Below are 16,010 nucleotides of genomic sequence, written 5' to 3'. Positions count from 1 at the left end.
AACATGAGCGCAGGGAGCGACCATGAGAAACCGATCTGACCTCATGTTTGATACAGCTCTGATTGCTTTCATGCACCAACCAGAGTCCTGTGTTTCTGTGGGGGATGTGTGGGTGATGTAGGGCTGGATCAGCTGTGGACCATCTAGCGGCTTTAACACCCAAATGGGTTGACCAGCATCCAAAGATTTTGCCTTCCATTCTGCAGCAGCGAGATGGGTCTTGCTCTCACACCTCCCCCAGCTCTCAGTAATACTGACCGCAGTCTCTTTTTCTAGAACACACATTACCGGAGAAGCGGAACTATCACATCTGACCTCGGAGGACTCCTCCTGCATCTGTAACCTGGCCACTTCACTGCCGCAGAACACAGAGGGCTCGACAAATGTTATGCTTGCCTGAAAGTCGCCATCCTTAGTAATGGATGCGTGATCACATGCGCCAAAACACTCGGAGATCTGCCGTGAAAGCTGGGTGAAATGGTCATCCATTTTATTACTTAGGTCTTCTATTAGTTGAATTAGTGTAGCCTCCATGTCTCACTATAAAAACACTGTAATGGTTGATAAAAGGGGGAGGCTGGGAATGCTTTAATAACTTTGCGGATACTTCTTAGCGTATCTGCTGTAGATCTGCACCATGCGGCTTCGGTCTGTAATCTGGATAGGCCCTGAATAGTTACGCCAGTTTCGAGGGAAATTCTCATCTGCAGCCTCTTTATCTTCTCTCTGAATGTGGCCAGTAGCTGATGATGATGTTAAATATGTTTTAAGACATCACACCCAGCATTTTGTCACTTTTTAGTATATTCTTAGTACGGAGCTCTAGCATTCTGCGGCCATACTCCTCTGTAGCTGGCTCCGCCCCCGAATGTAATATATTTTAATTACAGAACCGTACATATATAATAAATTGTTATTCAAAATGGTGTTAGAATGGAGATGAAACTATAGCTTGGAAAATGGCAGATATGGTAAGGTAATATGTCCTCATATAAAAACAGCTAACACAATGTAGCATAAACATCAGTTTATAAAGAAGACAAAAAATAATTGCCAAAATTTTCCAGTGTTATATAATACAAAACATTTTGCTAAATGCTAGTTTAACGTCTCCTAATCCAAAATCAAAAGAAAAACAGTACAAGCAGTATGTGTATAAGTGTGTGCACTCTCATATGTGTGGGGACATAGTTGACTAACTAAATACATAGTTCAACCTGAAATGAGGGAACAATTGTCATAAGCTAGATAAAAATAAAAGTCACCTTCATATGTAAAAGCACATGCATGAACATACATATGTTCCCTATCTAATACAAAATATTAGCTTAAATAGAATATAATTAAATATTTACAAAACCTCATCTGTAATAATGATTATATAAAGAACAAGATATACAAATGCAATAGAGAGTTCAGGTTATCTTTACTAAAAATCAACAACATTTAAGAGAAAAATAAACTAAATCATATTATGAGGTTCTGAGAAAAAAACCTTCACAAACTCTATATAATTTATGATATCCGAAATAAACTGGAATTATGGAAAGTTATCTCCAGCAATTAATGAGATCGGTCTGTATATTAAGACCATCAGGTGACCTGGATTTGAGTTTGAATATCTAAAAGGCCTCTCTGGTTCTTAATAATTTGTCTTTATCCCCTCCTCTCCATGGCATTCTCACTTGTTCAGTCACTTGCCACTTAAGATATTCTGTAATCCCAGCATGTGCATTTTTAAAGTGAAGTGCTACCTGGGAGTCAGGCGAATCTGATTTTACATTCCTGAGGTGCTCCTTAATCCTATCCCTGGCCCCCCTTGTGGTGAGTCCAACATATTGTATTTTACAATTGGTACATGTGACCTGATAAATTACATATGTGGAACGGCAGTTGGTACATGCATCAATGGAAAAAATCCTTTGTGTCACTGCTGACTGGAATTGTTTGCCCACTAGAGTAAAGGCACATGCCTTACAACTGTCATAACCACATCTGTAATGGCCTTTGCATTGGAGCCAACTACTCCCCTGTCCTTTCTTGTTTTTTATCTCACTGGGGGCCAGGATGTTACCTATTGGCTTATTTCTCCTTGATACACATTTGCACCCTTTTTGAACCCAGGGGTAAAGATCCTGGTCCCCCGTAAGATAGGAAAACATTTCTTGATTATTTTGGTTATGTTGTCAAATTGGTTACTGTAGTCAGTCACAAATATTGGTGTATTGTTAAAGTTATCTTTATTTGTATTTTTATTCCTGGACAGCAATACACTTCTGTTAAGTTTGTCAACTTCCTGAGAAGCCCTATCAATATCAGAAAAAACTCTTTTCCGAAAGCGTTCTCTGAAGATTGCTGACTGCTCACAGTATTCCATTTCTGTTGAGCAGTTCCTCTTGAGCCTCATGTATTCTCCTTTTAGCATCCCAAAATGTGTGTGCTTGGGATGCATGCTCCTGGAATGCAATAAGCTGTTTCCAGCTATAGGTTTCCTGTGTAATGTGGTTTATATGTTATTGCATCATGCTATGGATTTTTATGGATTTTTTGAAAAGAGAAAACTCTTATCCGGCGGAAGTGAGACAGTTTGTGCTGGATGTGGTGGCTTTCCTACTTACCCACAACTACCCACTGAATATTATTTGCAATGCCGGGGTATGGCAATGGGGGCTAAATTCACCCCCTCTTATGCAAATTTATTTGTGGGGTGGTGGGAGCTCCAGTAAATTTACAATCTTGACAATCCATTTGGCTCAGATAAATTACTATACATAAGATTCATTGATGATCTGATTTTCATAGTTAAGGAACCTTTTTTCTTTTGAACAGTTTATGGCAAATACATTGTAATGATGTTAATCTTAAATTTATTGGAGAATTGAGAGCGGAGAAGGTGACTTTCTTAGATTTACAACCAGGACCGTCTTTAACACAGGGCAAAAGGGGCAGTTGCCCTGGGCCCAGTCTCTGTTGAGGGGCCCAAGAGTCCTAAAAAAAAAAAAATTTTTTTTTTTTATGGTTCATACCAGACTGCTGATGTGGACATGGGGAACACACACATTCAGTCCTAATACTGTCACAGTCAAAAGTACTCTGCTTATATTTTTTTTTAAAACTGTGCCAGACCGTGCCGGTGTCATGTGACATGCCAAGCTAGTGCCATGTGTTGTTTTAGATGTGCACTGTGCAGCACTGAATGCAAAGCCCTAACTCGGCATCCAGCCATTTCCCACTGCATCAGAAAAGGTCCTACTGGGGTTACCACTGTTACCAGGTAACTGCTCTGGTGGTGGGGATTGTTTCTGGGTAGGGCTGACTGTAGGCGCATGCAGCAGAAAGCTGGAGCGGCAGGCACGTGAGGATTTGAGCATCTGTGCAGCTGCATACACTGCTCTCTTCAGTCTTGAGGCTGTGTGACTCATCTCACACTGTATCCATGCAGCCTTGGACAGACAGCATCCAGTCTACTGGTCCCCTTAGCCCTGCTCTTTCTGCTGTGGCCCTAAGATCAACTAACTGAAGTTTGTTAGGGGAATAGTGCTTTGTAGAAAGGTGTCAGTGGGAAGAATAAGTGAGTGCACACACGCCCCTCCCCATGCAGCATTGTCTAGTTCAGGGTGAGAGGGAACTTGTTCCTAGCAAAGAAGCGACATGTGCTGGTGTGGCTGATGTATAGCGTCATGCTGATACTTCACACATTAATGTAAGGTTTATTTTTATAGTTTTTATTTTCTCTCTGTCTCAGATTTTACAGCTTCCCATAGTAGTTCTGCTGTTCCAGTCAGTAAACTTATATTTGTCTGCACCTCCATGCTTCCTCCTTTACCTTGCTTTGCTCCTGTTGGCTGCCCTAAATCTCTTTAACCAGCTAACCTCACACCAGAATCACATTCAAAAGAATATTAAATGAATCCACAGTGGAGGAATTTATATATTTATTTACTTATTAGTACTGCTTAGGTCCAGTTTCACATATTGCATTTTTTTTTTTTAAATGATTAGCCCAGCAGTGGATGATCCACCGCTGGGCTAATAATAATAAAAAAAATTGATTTAGTTGTTTTTTGGGATGTTGGGGTGGAGAGCAAAATTGCATGGGGTGGGGGGGGGGGGCAAGAAAATTTTTGCCCAGGGTCCAATCAATATTAAAGACGGCCCTGTTTACAACTATGCTGATATATCCTCAAGGAAACAGCAGCAGGTAATTCGATCTTGCATGCAAACTCGTGTCATCCTAGGCATTTAGTGAGATTTTTCCCTAGAAGTCAGTTTAGGAGACTACAACATAAAGCAAGCACATTGCAGAGTTATGAACAGGAAGGTAGAGATCTAATACATAGATTGAGTACTAGAGGCTATGAAAATAAATCGTTAGTAGCTACGATTGAGGAAATTAAAAAATGGAAAACACAAAAAAGTCTTAACAAAAACAGTAAGGGTAAAGCATTCTCTCATGATGCCATTGTGTTTTCCACTGCATACTCATTACACTTTGATAGACTTTGGAAGATAATTTGGAAGCACTAAGATATTTTAAAGGGTGATGTAGCTTTAGCACCAATTGTTGACAAATGCAAATTTGTAGCTACACCTCCAACATAAGCTTCCAAATTATCTCCAAGTCAGATATGTTCTAATATGGGCAATAATTCTAACTGGCTTTTTAGCTTTGGTAATCATAGATCTCATCTTACTAACTGCCTGACATGCAAAGTGATGGAGTTTACAGATAGCTTTCAGAGTCATGTAACTAAAGAATCTTTTAAAATTACTTTCCATGCTACTTATTTAAAGGGACACTAAACCCAAATTTTTTCTTTCATGATTCAGATAGAGCATGCAATTTTAAGCAACTTTCTAATTTACTCCTATTATCAATTTTCTTCGTTCTCTTGCAATCTTTATTTGAAAAAGAAGGCATCTAAACCTTGTTTTGGGGTTCAGAACTCTGGATAGCACTTTTTATTGGTGGATGAATTTATCCACCAATCAGCAAAAACAACCCAGGTTATTCACCAAAAATGGGCCAGCATCTAAACTTACATTCTTGCATTTCAAATAAAGATACAAAGAGAATTAAGAAAATTTGATAATAGGCGTAAATTAGAAAGTTGCTTAAAATTGCATGCTCTATCTGAATCATGAAAGAAAAAATTTGGGTTCAGTGTCCCTTTAACTGAATTTATTGTTTATCTTCTGGATTGTACAATATGTGGGACAATCGTCTAGGGCCTTAAGATCCCATACTAGAGAACATCTTAGGAAAATTAAGAATTTTAACAAAAATTCAGCAGTCGCCAAACACTTTAATAATGTCCACGTCATGAATACACCTAAGTTTAAGATTAAAATCATAGATTTGGTCAAGGTTCCACCAAGGGGTGGAGAAAAATATAAAATTTTGAACAAAAAAATAATTATTTTGGATAAATAAATTAAAAACTAAGGTCCCTCTGGGTATGAATCAGGAATGGGACATGTGTTATTATGTAGACTGAATTGATTATGTGTCATTGTTATATGTAACAATTTGGTTTTTAGTTTCAGCCATCTTTTGGAAATTGATTGGCAGTAAAAAAAACTATAAATAAATAAATTATTATGCCAAATTATGTACATTCTAAGATTTAAATTTAATGAGATAGTTACATTATTTATCAGTCATTGCTACATCATTACACATGTTTGCAATGGTAATGGCTGTGGATTTATTTCCAATTTTTATTATTGTATGATATACTGTAACTGGATATTATTAATATGCCCGCGGTATATTAAGATAATCTAGCGCAATTTTGTTGCCATTAGCAGATTTTGTTTTGCTTCTGTTTTGTTTTTATTTTTTCCTAGATGTAGCCGGTTTCCATGTGAATTATTATGTGATGTTAACAGAGTGTTAACATACCTGTATGTTAACACCATAAATCAAATTATACGTGTTGGAATATGATTGGAGGAATTTTAGGAGATAAATAAACTTATCTCAATCTTAGTCATGAAGTAAGTGAAACTTCAGATGTGAAAGAAGGCTTTTAAGGCTTTTAGTCCCAGAGTCTTTTTCAGCATATGTGGCTGTTTCAGCAGGCAAAAATCAACTCTTTCAAATATCAAAATAAAGACAAAGGGAGAATTTGTAACCAATTTAATACACTCCAGCAGGTAACATGGATATAGGGAACACATTAAAGGGGATAAAAATAAAGTACACTGTCCCTTTAAAGGGTTGGTGGACCTTATGCTCTATTAACCTAGGCCTAACTCTTTTATGTCTGTTCCCACAATATTTAAACAGCGGTAGATATACTAGCTTCTTACTTGCATTAATCTGTCTCTTATTTATAGGGCTGTCGTAATGACATCTTGAATTAGGGCATTTATGAGAAATATAGTACGTATATATATGGGATCAGAAGACTTTCTGATGTCAGTTGTGATATTCTACTTATTTTAAACATTTTCCAGGTTTACCTAGCCTTAAAATACTCTCTTTTGTGACTCTGACCATAAACCATTGAGGGCCAACTTCCTAACACATGGGGCTGATCAACATTTTAGAAACCTTAAAGGGACATACAACCCACATTTTTTATTTCATGATTCAGATAGAGAATACAATTTTAAATAACATTCCAGATAATAGAAGTAAATTGGATTGCTGTCCGCCTGTTGTGATGTCAAGCAGATAAATCGAGCTTATAGAGTGCTAAAGACACGTGCACATTGCTAAGATCTTATGAGGCTAGCTAGAACAAACCAAATTTGATAACAGAAGTATATAGGGAAGTTGTTAAAATGGTATGTTCTATCTAAACCATGAAAGTTTAATTTTGACTTTACTGTCCCTTTAAACTTATACAACTGTTATGCTGTCTAGGTTAGTTTACAAAAAAATGTCTGAGCCACTCCAATCTAAAGCTCCCCCTACAGGTTACTTGTATAATGTTACTACGCTTCTTTCCTCTATTTATGTCACAGTTTCTCTACAAAACAACTGAAAACTAGTGATGAGCGAATGTTTCTAAAAATTCGAAATTTAAAACGAATTTTGATACATTCGTTCGTTAGAATCGAATTTCGAATGTTTATATAACATTCTAACATACTATTTTTCAATTTTCGTTTTCGAATTTTTCAATAACATTCGAAAATATTCGTTTGAATAATAGAGTGTTTAGCTATGTATTTTATATCACATTCAATTTCGAAATGTAAAATTTCGAAAATGTTTCTAGCCTACAACTGTGTTGTATAAATGTAATATTCGAATTTACATGGTACATTCGAATTTAAATGTCACATTCAAATTCAAAATAGTATTTCTAGTCTACAATTGTGTTTTATAAATGTAACATTTGATTTTGAATGTCACATTCGAAAACTGTAAATAACATTCGATAATAGAATTTTTATGAATATTCATTCTTATCAACATTCAATTATGTAAATCGAATTTCTACAATAGCATTCGTTCTAACATTCGAATATAAACACATTTGCCCATCCCTACTGAAAACACCCCAGCCCTGCCCAGCAACATCTAAAATCCACCCAGAACACTTTAACTTCACATCGATTGGCCCAATCCTCAGACCACTTGCACCTACATAGGCTTACAATTGTGAGTATGTTTTTACTATAAGTCTATGACTATGAGTCCTCTAACAGCTTCCTAGGAACATGAATAGAAACCATAAACATCAATCATATATGTCTATCAGCTCAGAATAAAGCTTACCAAAAAATAGAAAAGGCTGTATTTAGTACTCAAAACAAATCAAGTTCAATATTGAATATGTAAGACATATAGTGAAGCTGATTTCATCTGCAATGGAAAAATACCCATGTATTAGTGATTTATTTACGCTAGAATTCCCCAGGGGCTTACATTACCTTTTCAATCTTAATACACTCTACTTGACATAGAAATTTATAAAATATCTTTGAAGACAGAGGGCCAAGAGGCATTCATGGAAGAACAGGTGATGAGATAATATGGCTTTTCAAACTGCAGCTATAGTTAATTAGTCTAAATTAACTATACTATTAAATTGTCTTTATGTGTTCTCTGCTTCATTCTTCAAAATATTAATCTTCTTTATCTAGTCATTTATCAGAAGTGATTATGCATGCGTCACTTACAGAAGGGATGGCAGGAATATTCCTTTATACAGTATCTTTTATATTTAACATACACTGGAATAGTTACAGCCGAATTTAATCTTCATAATGCATCAAACAAATGAAATTCTTTACCGAAAGACAAAGTACAGAGAACAAGAATTTTATTTTTAAATATACTCAGATATTTCTAAGCTAAATTGGTTAAATGGAATAATGAACTTTTCTATACCAATTTTATAAACTGTGGAACCAGTTTGAATCCATGGCAGCTGGTGATGTTATATACATATGCATGAAAGCACACACACACACATATGCACACATAAGCATGCATACACAAATATATATATATATATATATATATATATATATATATATATATATTAATATACACACACAGTGTTGTATTTAGGTTTTGTGCTGCACTAGCAACTCAAAATTCTGCTGCCCCAGCCTCCCCAGGTTTTAGTCCTTTTTTAGCCGTAAAATATTTTTTGGTCATTGTGTAAGAAGACGCCGGTTGTTTTTATTTTTCATGGCATTTCAAAAGTAAATGAAAGGAGAGGAGGGAAAAAAAGGGAAAGAAGGAAAAGAGGGAGAGAAGAAAAGGAGAGGGGGAGGAGCATCATAATAATGAAGAATGACGACAGACTGAATGAAAATATTAATAAACCATTCCAAAGAGTAAAGCTTATAGTATAAATAGTGTGGCATTGTGCAAAAACAAAATTTATGTTTACCTGATAAATTAATTTATTTCATGGTGGTGAGAGTCCACAATCCATTAACCTGGAAATGACTCTTCCAGGCCACTAGGAGGAGGCAAAGATTCCCAAACCCCTCCCACCTTACTGGTAACTAGTCTGATGTATAGCCAAGCAAGAAAGGTAGGTAAAGAAATAAGAGCAAAATAATAGGATCAGGGGGAAAAAATGTGCAAAAGATAAACAAACCATCACCAGAAAATAACAGGGTGGGGTCTTGTGGACTCTTACCACCATTGCAAAAATGTATGAGGGAATCATAAATTTAAAGAGCAATGAACAGGCTGTGTGCAAGCAAGCAGATAGATGACCTGCCAGTTGCATCAGACAAGTATATTTTTTATATATATTAGGTGTGGTAAGCCTGTATATGCCAATTACCCATGCAAGTGGGATGGGAGCCATCAGGAATGTACTTGCATTGAACAGTAGGTACACAGTACACCAGCTAGCCTTAATTCTGGAACTGTTGGAGATCGTTCTCTATTATAACTATTTTTTGTTGCAGGATAACTTTTATTTGCAGAATCAGGGTACAGCTATGGGGTCCAATGCCTCTCCTACCTATGTCAATAGTTTTATGAATCCATTTGAGGAAAAATATGTATTTTAAAATTAGTTATTTTATTATATGTCGCCACTTGGTGGCGCTATATAGACAATATATTTGGCATTCAAAGGGGTGACATTGGATCCCTATATGATCTTGTACAGATTCTGAATGAGGCTTTTCACCCATAGTAACTTTACACACACATGGAGTGAAACTTCTGTGGTATTCTTAGATAAAAGGGTATATAAAGAGAATGGCCTTATGAAAACTGACCTGTTCACAAAGGAGACAGATTGAAACAGCGTGTTGTACTTTACTAGTGCACATCCTGCATCTTTATTAAATATCTTTTTTTTTAGTCAGTTGCTATGTTTTAAGAAGGATAGTACAAGATGAGGCATTAGTTCCAATGCGGTTACAGGAAACTGGCCAACGATTTGTTGACAAAGGGTATCCTGTGATGGTAATTCAAGAAGCTATTAAGAAGGTCCATAAAATTTAAGGAGTTGAGGTATTGCAACAGAAAAGAGGGAATGAGGAAAGAATAGTTTTTGTAACTAAATTCAATAGGTTGAATCCAAAAATAAGTATTTGTACATACTGAGAGAGTGTCACCCTAATATATAGGCTTTAATTAAAATAAATAAAAAACACTTAAAGCATATACCAGGTCTGCAAATATTAAAGATAAATTGGCTATGGCAGATATAAGGAGTAGTAAAGGTGATAGCACATCTCATATTACATCTAGGAGGAATGGGTGTTATCCATGTTTAAATTGCTCTATCTGGAACAGCATGATCAAATGTGATCATTTTTTACATCCACAGAGAGGCCAAATATGTGCTTGTTTTTTTTACATGCAACACAAGTTATGTGGTATATTTCATAAAATGTCCACGTAGGGTCATTTATATAGGGTATACTACACGTATAGCAAAAAAGATGTGAGAAGCACTCGAGTATCAGCAAGTAAAATAATTTATTGGACAGTTCCAAAAATCACATAAATGTATCGTGAGGAGTGAATACTCCTGGGTAAAAAGCAGAGCAAAGTGTACAAAAAGGTGAGTGCAGGGGCACTAGAACAAACGGCTTACGCGTTTCGACCTAAGCCTTACTCATAGCCATATTAAAACAGTGTAACAAACAAACGTGTTATCAAACCTTGCACACTTAGGATTGGCCAGCCATTAGAGAGGTGGTTACCGGGCGGCCAATTGGTGCAAGGGCAAGGTTTGATAACACGTTTGTTTGTTACACTGTTTTAATATGGCTATGAGTAAGGCTTAGGCCGAAACGCGTAAGCTGTTTGTTCTAGTGCCCCTGCACTCACCTTTTTGTACACTTTGCTCTGCTTTTTACCCAGGAGTATTAACTCCTTACAATACGTTTATGTGATTTTTGGAACTGTCCAATAAATTATTTTACTTGCTGATACTCGAGTGCTTCTCACATCTTTTTTGCTCTATGTACTTTTATGGCCTGAGTGAGCACGGAGGTTCAATCAAGTGGCTGCAGGGTGGCTAATCAACTAACAGATCATTTGGGTTGAGACTGAAGGCCGCTGTTCTCCGTGGGATGTGGACGACTAACGAAAAGGATACATTCACAGGTCGGATATCCTGGTAGGTGGCCTGTTTGCATCGCAAGGTATGTGCGCTACAGCGAATGGAGAACTGTGTTACGCTGCTTATTTGCAATATACAGCTAGCTTGAATGTGAAGGTTTGTGTAACCGGAAGGTCTGTTCTTGATCACATTGCCGGATAGGAGGATTGAGGTTACCTCTCTGTCGTTTGGCACATCTGTTTCCAGGGGTTGGGACATCATACACTGTACATGCTTACAAGTGACGGTTGACGTTATTGGCAGCAATAGTGTTTGTACACAGTCCGCCACTACCCTGTTGTTTGGTTGTACACCCACTACATTTCCTACCTCATATTCCGTATTTATACTACACGTATGGTGAGGGATAGAATTGTCCAGCATAAGTCATCCAGCAGAAGGAAGGATTATGATGCACCAGTGACCCATCATTTTTTGTCTGGTGGAGAATCTGTCTCTCAACTTAGACTTCAAATAATTTAACATATCCCACTCTTGAGGCGGGGACGGGATAGGGAATTGTTTCTGAAGAAACATGAAGCTTTCTTGATATATAAATTATAGTCTTTGTAGGTAGATTGATTGTAATTTATTTGTACAAAGGGCATTTATTAGCCTTTGAGATGTAAATATATATTTGTAGTTTTTAATATATAATACTAGGTGGGAGTAGAGAAGAATTATTATCCTTTTTGGATGATGAAAGGGTAAAGATAGGTGTGTCTATGTTATCTACTGAATTATTTAAAGGTATGTATTGTGTTATATTCATTAATGAAGTGGCTAGGGGCCTTGTACTCGAAACTTTGTCTTTTTACACTTTTTGTACATGTTTCCAATTTTGTAATAAAAAATGGTTTTAGCATTTTATACAGTGCTGCTGATTTTGTGTGTTCTCCCATAAACTGTTTATTGTTGGTGTATAATGTCTTAAGGGGTTATATTATACACATATACTCACACACAAACACATGCACACATACAAACACATAGAATCATATATCCACATACATACTCATATACATATATATATATATATATATATATATTTACATACATATAAAACTTTCTTAAATGAATATACATATCAACACAACGTTATAGAAGTAAAATAAATAAATCCAAGCCAATGTGGCTAAATAGAAATGTGTAAGATTCCATCAGAAACGAATACAACTCCCAACATACTTCCAGTCTCTCGACCCCTCAAAAGCTCGCAATCAACCAAAACCCACATAGCCATATATTTAGCTCTTTCACCCCTGTTACTGAGGAAGAAGTTTCTGCACTTATACTGTGCTCAGGGCCGGCCCTAGCCATTGCGGGGCCCAAGGCAGGATGACAAAATGGGGCCCCCTTTATCCCCGCCCCCAAACAATGGGAGAAAAATCATTTAAGGTAATGCACAACATTTTATATATAATAAAACATATAAATCCACTAATGTGGAGCACTATAACATTGTATATATTGCAATATACCATTTGTACTATTGGAACAACTGTTTATGTATATAATGAAGAATTATGCTGACAATTAGGAACAGTTGAGTTGAACTGGGCCTTATTTTTATGTGTTTTCTTATGATAACAAGAACATTACAGAGACGCCAGGGCCGGCCCTAGCAAGGGCAGGTCCCTAGGCAGATTGACAGCGCTGCGCGGGGCCTCTACCCAGAACAAAAAATACTTTAAAGAAATGGGGCAATGCACTGTACCACACAAACACACATATATAATACACACACTGAGATACTTAAATACACATACATCCACACACTCAAAAGACACATACACAGGTGCACATATATACATACACAGGTGTACACACACAGCCAGCCCCCACACACACACAGCCAGCCCACACACACAGCCAGCCCACACACACAGACAGCCAACGCACACAGACAGCCCACACACACACACACACAGACACACACACAGCCAGCCAGCCCCCCCCCCCAAACACACACAGCCAGCCCACACACACACACACACAGCTAGCCCACACACACAGCCAGCCCACACACACATACACAGCCAGCCCACACACACACACACACACACACAGCCAGCCCACACACACACACACAGCGCCAGCCCACACACACACACAGCCAGCCCACACACACACAGCCAGCCCACACACACACAGCCAGCCCCCACACACACACACACAGCCCACACACACACAACCCCCACACACACACACGCAGCCCTTGTGTGTGTGGGAGTGCTAAGTCAGGACAGGAAATAAGGTTTGCACACAGACTGTACTGAGGATATGCAAACTGTTTAATGACTTATGTTTAATGACTTATGTTTGGTTACAAAGCTGGCATACAGGGGCTGCAGAGACAAATGTCTGGTCTAAAGTCCAATGCTTTGGTGTACTGCTGACATACATGAGTTGCTGTGTATTTGCATCTGATCATCTGAAAGCTAATGTTTTGGCTTGCAATGGTTGTTGTGAAATGCACTTGGGCAGATTTTTAGGAATACAATTGGCATACAGGCGTTGTTGGGGGAGCACATCTACTCTGAGAGTGCATGTTTGGAAATGCAGCTGGTAGTTTGGAATTGCTGAAATATAATGTAGTATAATAGCATGCAGTACTGGTGTGTACATCTGTTCTGAAGTTTGTGCATATTGTTTGCATAAAATTGTTGGCGTGGCATAAAAGTGGGTGTACCCCCAAAAAATTAAATGTGAAATGGAAAAAAATGTATCATGCATATTAAAGTTAAAAAATATTATTATATTTTTTGCAGGAAAAGGATTAATAGAAACAAATGAGACTATAAGGAAATGTAGGTTTGTGCACTACTAACACTGAAATCACAATTGTTCATTAGCTAATAAAGACGGCTCAGTTGGTTGTCATTGCTAAGCCTCCACAATTATAAAAACAAGCAAGTAATATTTTTATAATTATAAAACAACTATTTTAAAGATATATTTTAAAATACCATTTCATTGCTGTTTGACTTTGACAACTTCCAAAAAGATAGCTGAGATACATAATCCATTTTCCAACCATCTTCACACTATAAGCGCTTGCTCATTGCCTTACTGCAGTCAGCAGAATACATACATTTAACTCATGTAAACTATATACAACAAAACTCAGGAGCCAAGACTGCTTATTAGATAGCTTACTTTTTTTCAAAAATGTTTATTTCGTTCTTTATTTTAATACATTAAGGAACAATCATTGGGGTCTTCTTTTTTTATGAGGTGCATGCAAATAACCTTTTAATTTAAATGGAAATGGGTTAAATATAAGTCAGTTAGTAATCCAGTCTCTATTGGTATTATCTAAACATTCCAATATACAATATCTCAGCTTGCAGTGTTTTTAAGCATGTTAGTTAGTGGAGACCTCTCAACATTAAAGGGACACTGAACCCACATTTTTTCTTTCATGATTCAGATAGAGCATGACATTTTAAGCAACTTTCTAATTTACTCCTATTATCAAATTTTCTTTATTCTCTTGGTATCTTTATTTGAAATGCAAGAAACATAATTTATGTAAGAACTTACCTGATAAATTCATTTCTTTCATATTAGCAAGAGTCCATGAGCTAGTGACGTATGGGATATACATTCCTACCAGGAGGGGCAAAGTTTCCCAAACCTAAAAATGCCTATAAATACACCCCTCACCACACCCACAATTCAGTTTAACGAATAGCCAAGAAGTGGGGTGATAAGAAAAAAGTGCGAAAGCATATAAAATAAGGAATTGGAATAATTGTGCTTTATACAAAAAAATCATAACCACCACAAAAAAGGGCGGGCCTCATGGACTCTTGCTAATATGAAAGAAATGAATTTATCAGGTAAGTTCTTACATAAATTATGTTTTCTTTCATGTAATTAGCAAGAGTCCATGAGCTAGTGACGTATGGGATAATGACTACCCAAGATGTGGATCTTTCCACACAAGAGTCACTAGAGAGGGAGGGATAAAATAAAGACAGCCAATTCCTGCTGAAAATAATCCACACCCAAAATAAAGTTTAATGAAAAACATAAGCAGAAGATTCAAACTGAAACCGCTGCCTGAAGTACTTTTCTACCAAAAACTGCTTCAGAAGAAGAAAATACAACAAAATGGTAGAATTTGGTAAAAGTATGCAAAGAGGACCAAGTTGCCGCTTTGCAAATCTGATCAACCGAAGCTTCATTCCTAAACGCCCAGGAAGTAGAAACTGACCTAGTAGAATGAGCTGTAATCCTATGAGGCGGAGTCTTACCCGACTCAACATAGGCAAGATGAATTAAAGATTTCAACCAAGATGCCAAAGAAATGGCAGAAGTTTTCTGGCCTTTCTAAAACCGGAAAAGATAACAAATAAACTAGAAGTCCTTCGGAAAGACTTAGTAGCTTCAACATAATATTTCAAAGCTCTAATAACATCCAAAGAATGCAACGATTTCTCCTTAGAATTTTTAGGATTAGGACATAATGAAGGAACCACAATGTCTCTACTAATGTTGTTGGAATTCACAACTTAGGTAAAAATTCAAAAGAAGTTCGCAACACCGCCTTATCCTGATGAAAAATCAGAAAAGGAGACTCACAAGAAAGAGCAGATAATTCAGAAACTCTTCTGGCAGAAGAGATGGCCAAAAGGAACAAAACTTTCCAAGAAAGTAATTTAATATCCAATGAATGCATAGGTTCAAATGGAGGAGCTTGAAGATCCCCCAGAACCAAATTCAAACTCCAAGGAGGAGAAATTGACTTAATGACAGGCTTTATACGAACCAAAGCTTGTACAAAACAATGAATATCAGGAAGAATAGCAATCTTTCTGTGAAAAAGAACAGAAAAAGCAGAGATTTGACCTTTCAAGGAACTTGCGGACAAACCCTTATCTAAACCATCCTGAAGAAACTGTAATATTCTCGGTATTCTAAAAGAATGCCAAGAAAAATGATGAGAAAGACACC

The sequence above is a fragment of the Bombina bombina genome, chromosome 6 (genome assembly GCF_027579735.1).
Source record: "Bombina bombina isolate aBomBom1 chromosome 6, aBomBom1.pri, whole genome shotgun sequence".
Lineage (NCBI taxonomy): Eukaryota > Metazoa > Chordata > Amphibia > Anura > Bombinatoridae > Bombina > Bombina bombina.
The sequence above is the reverse complement of the archived record's forward strand: the minus strand, read 5'-3'. Positions refer to the sequence as shown.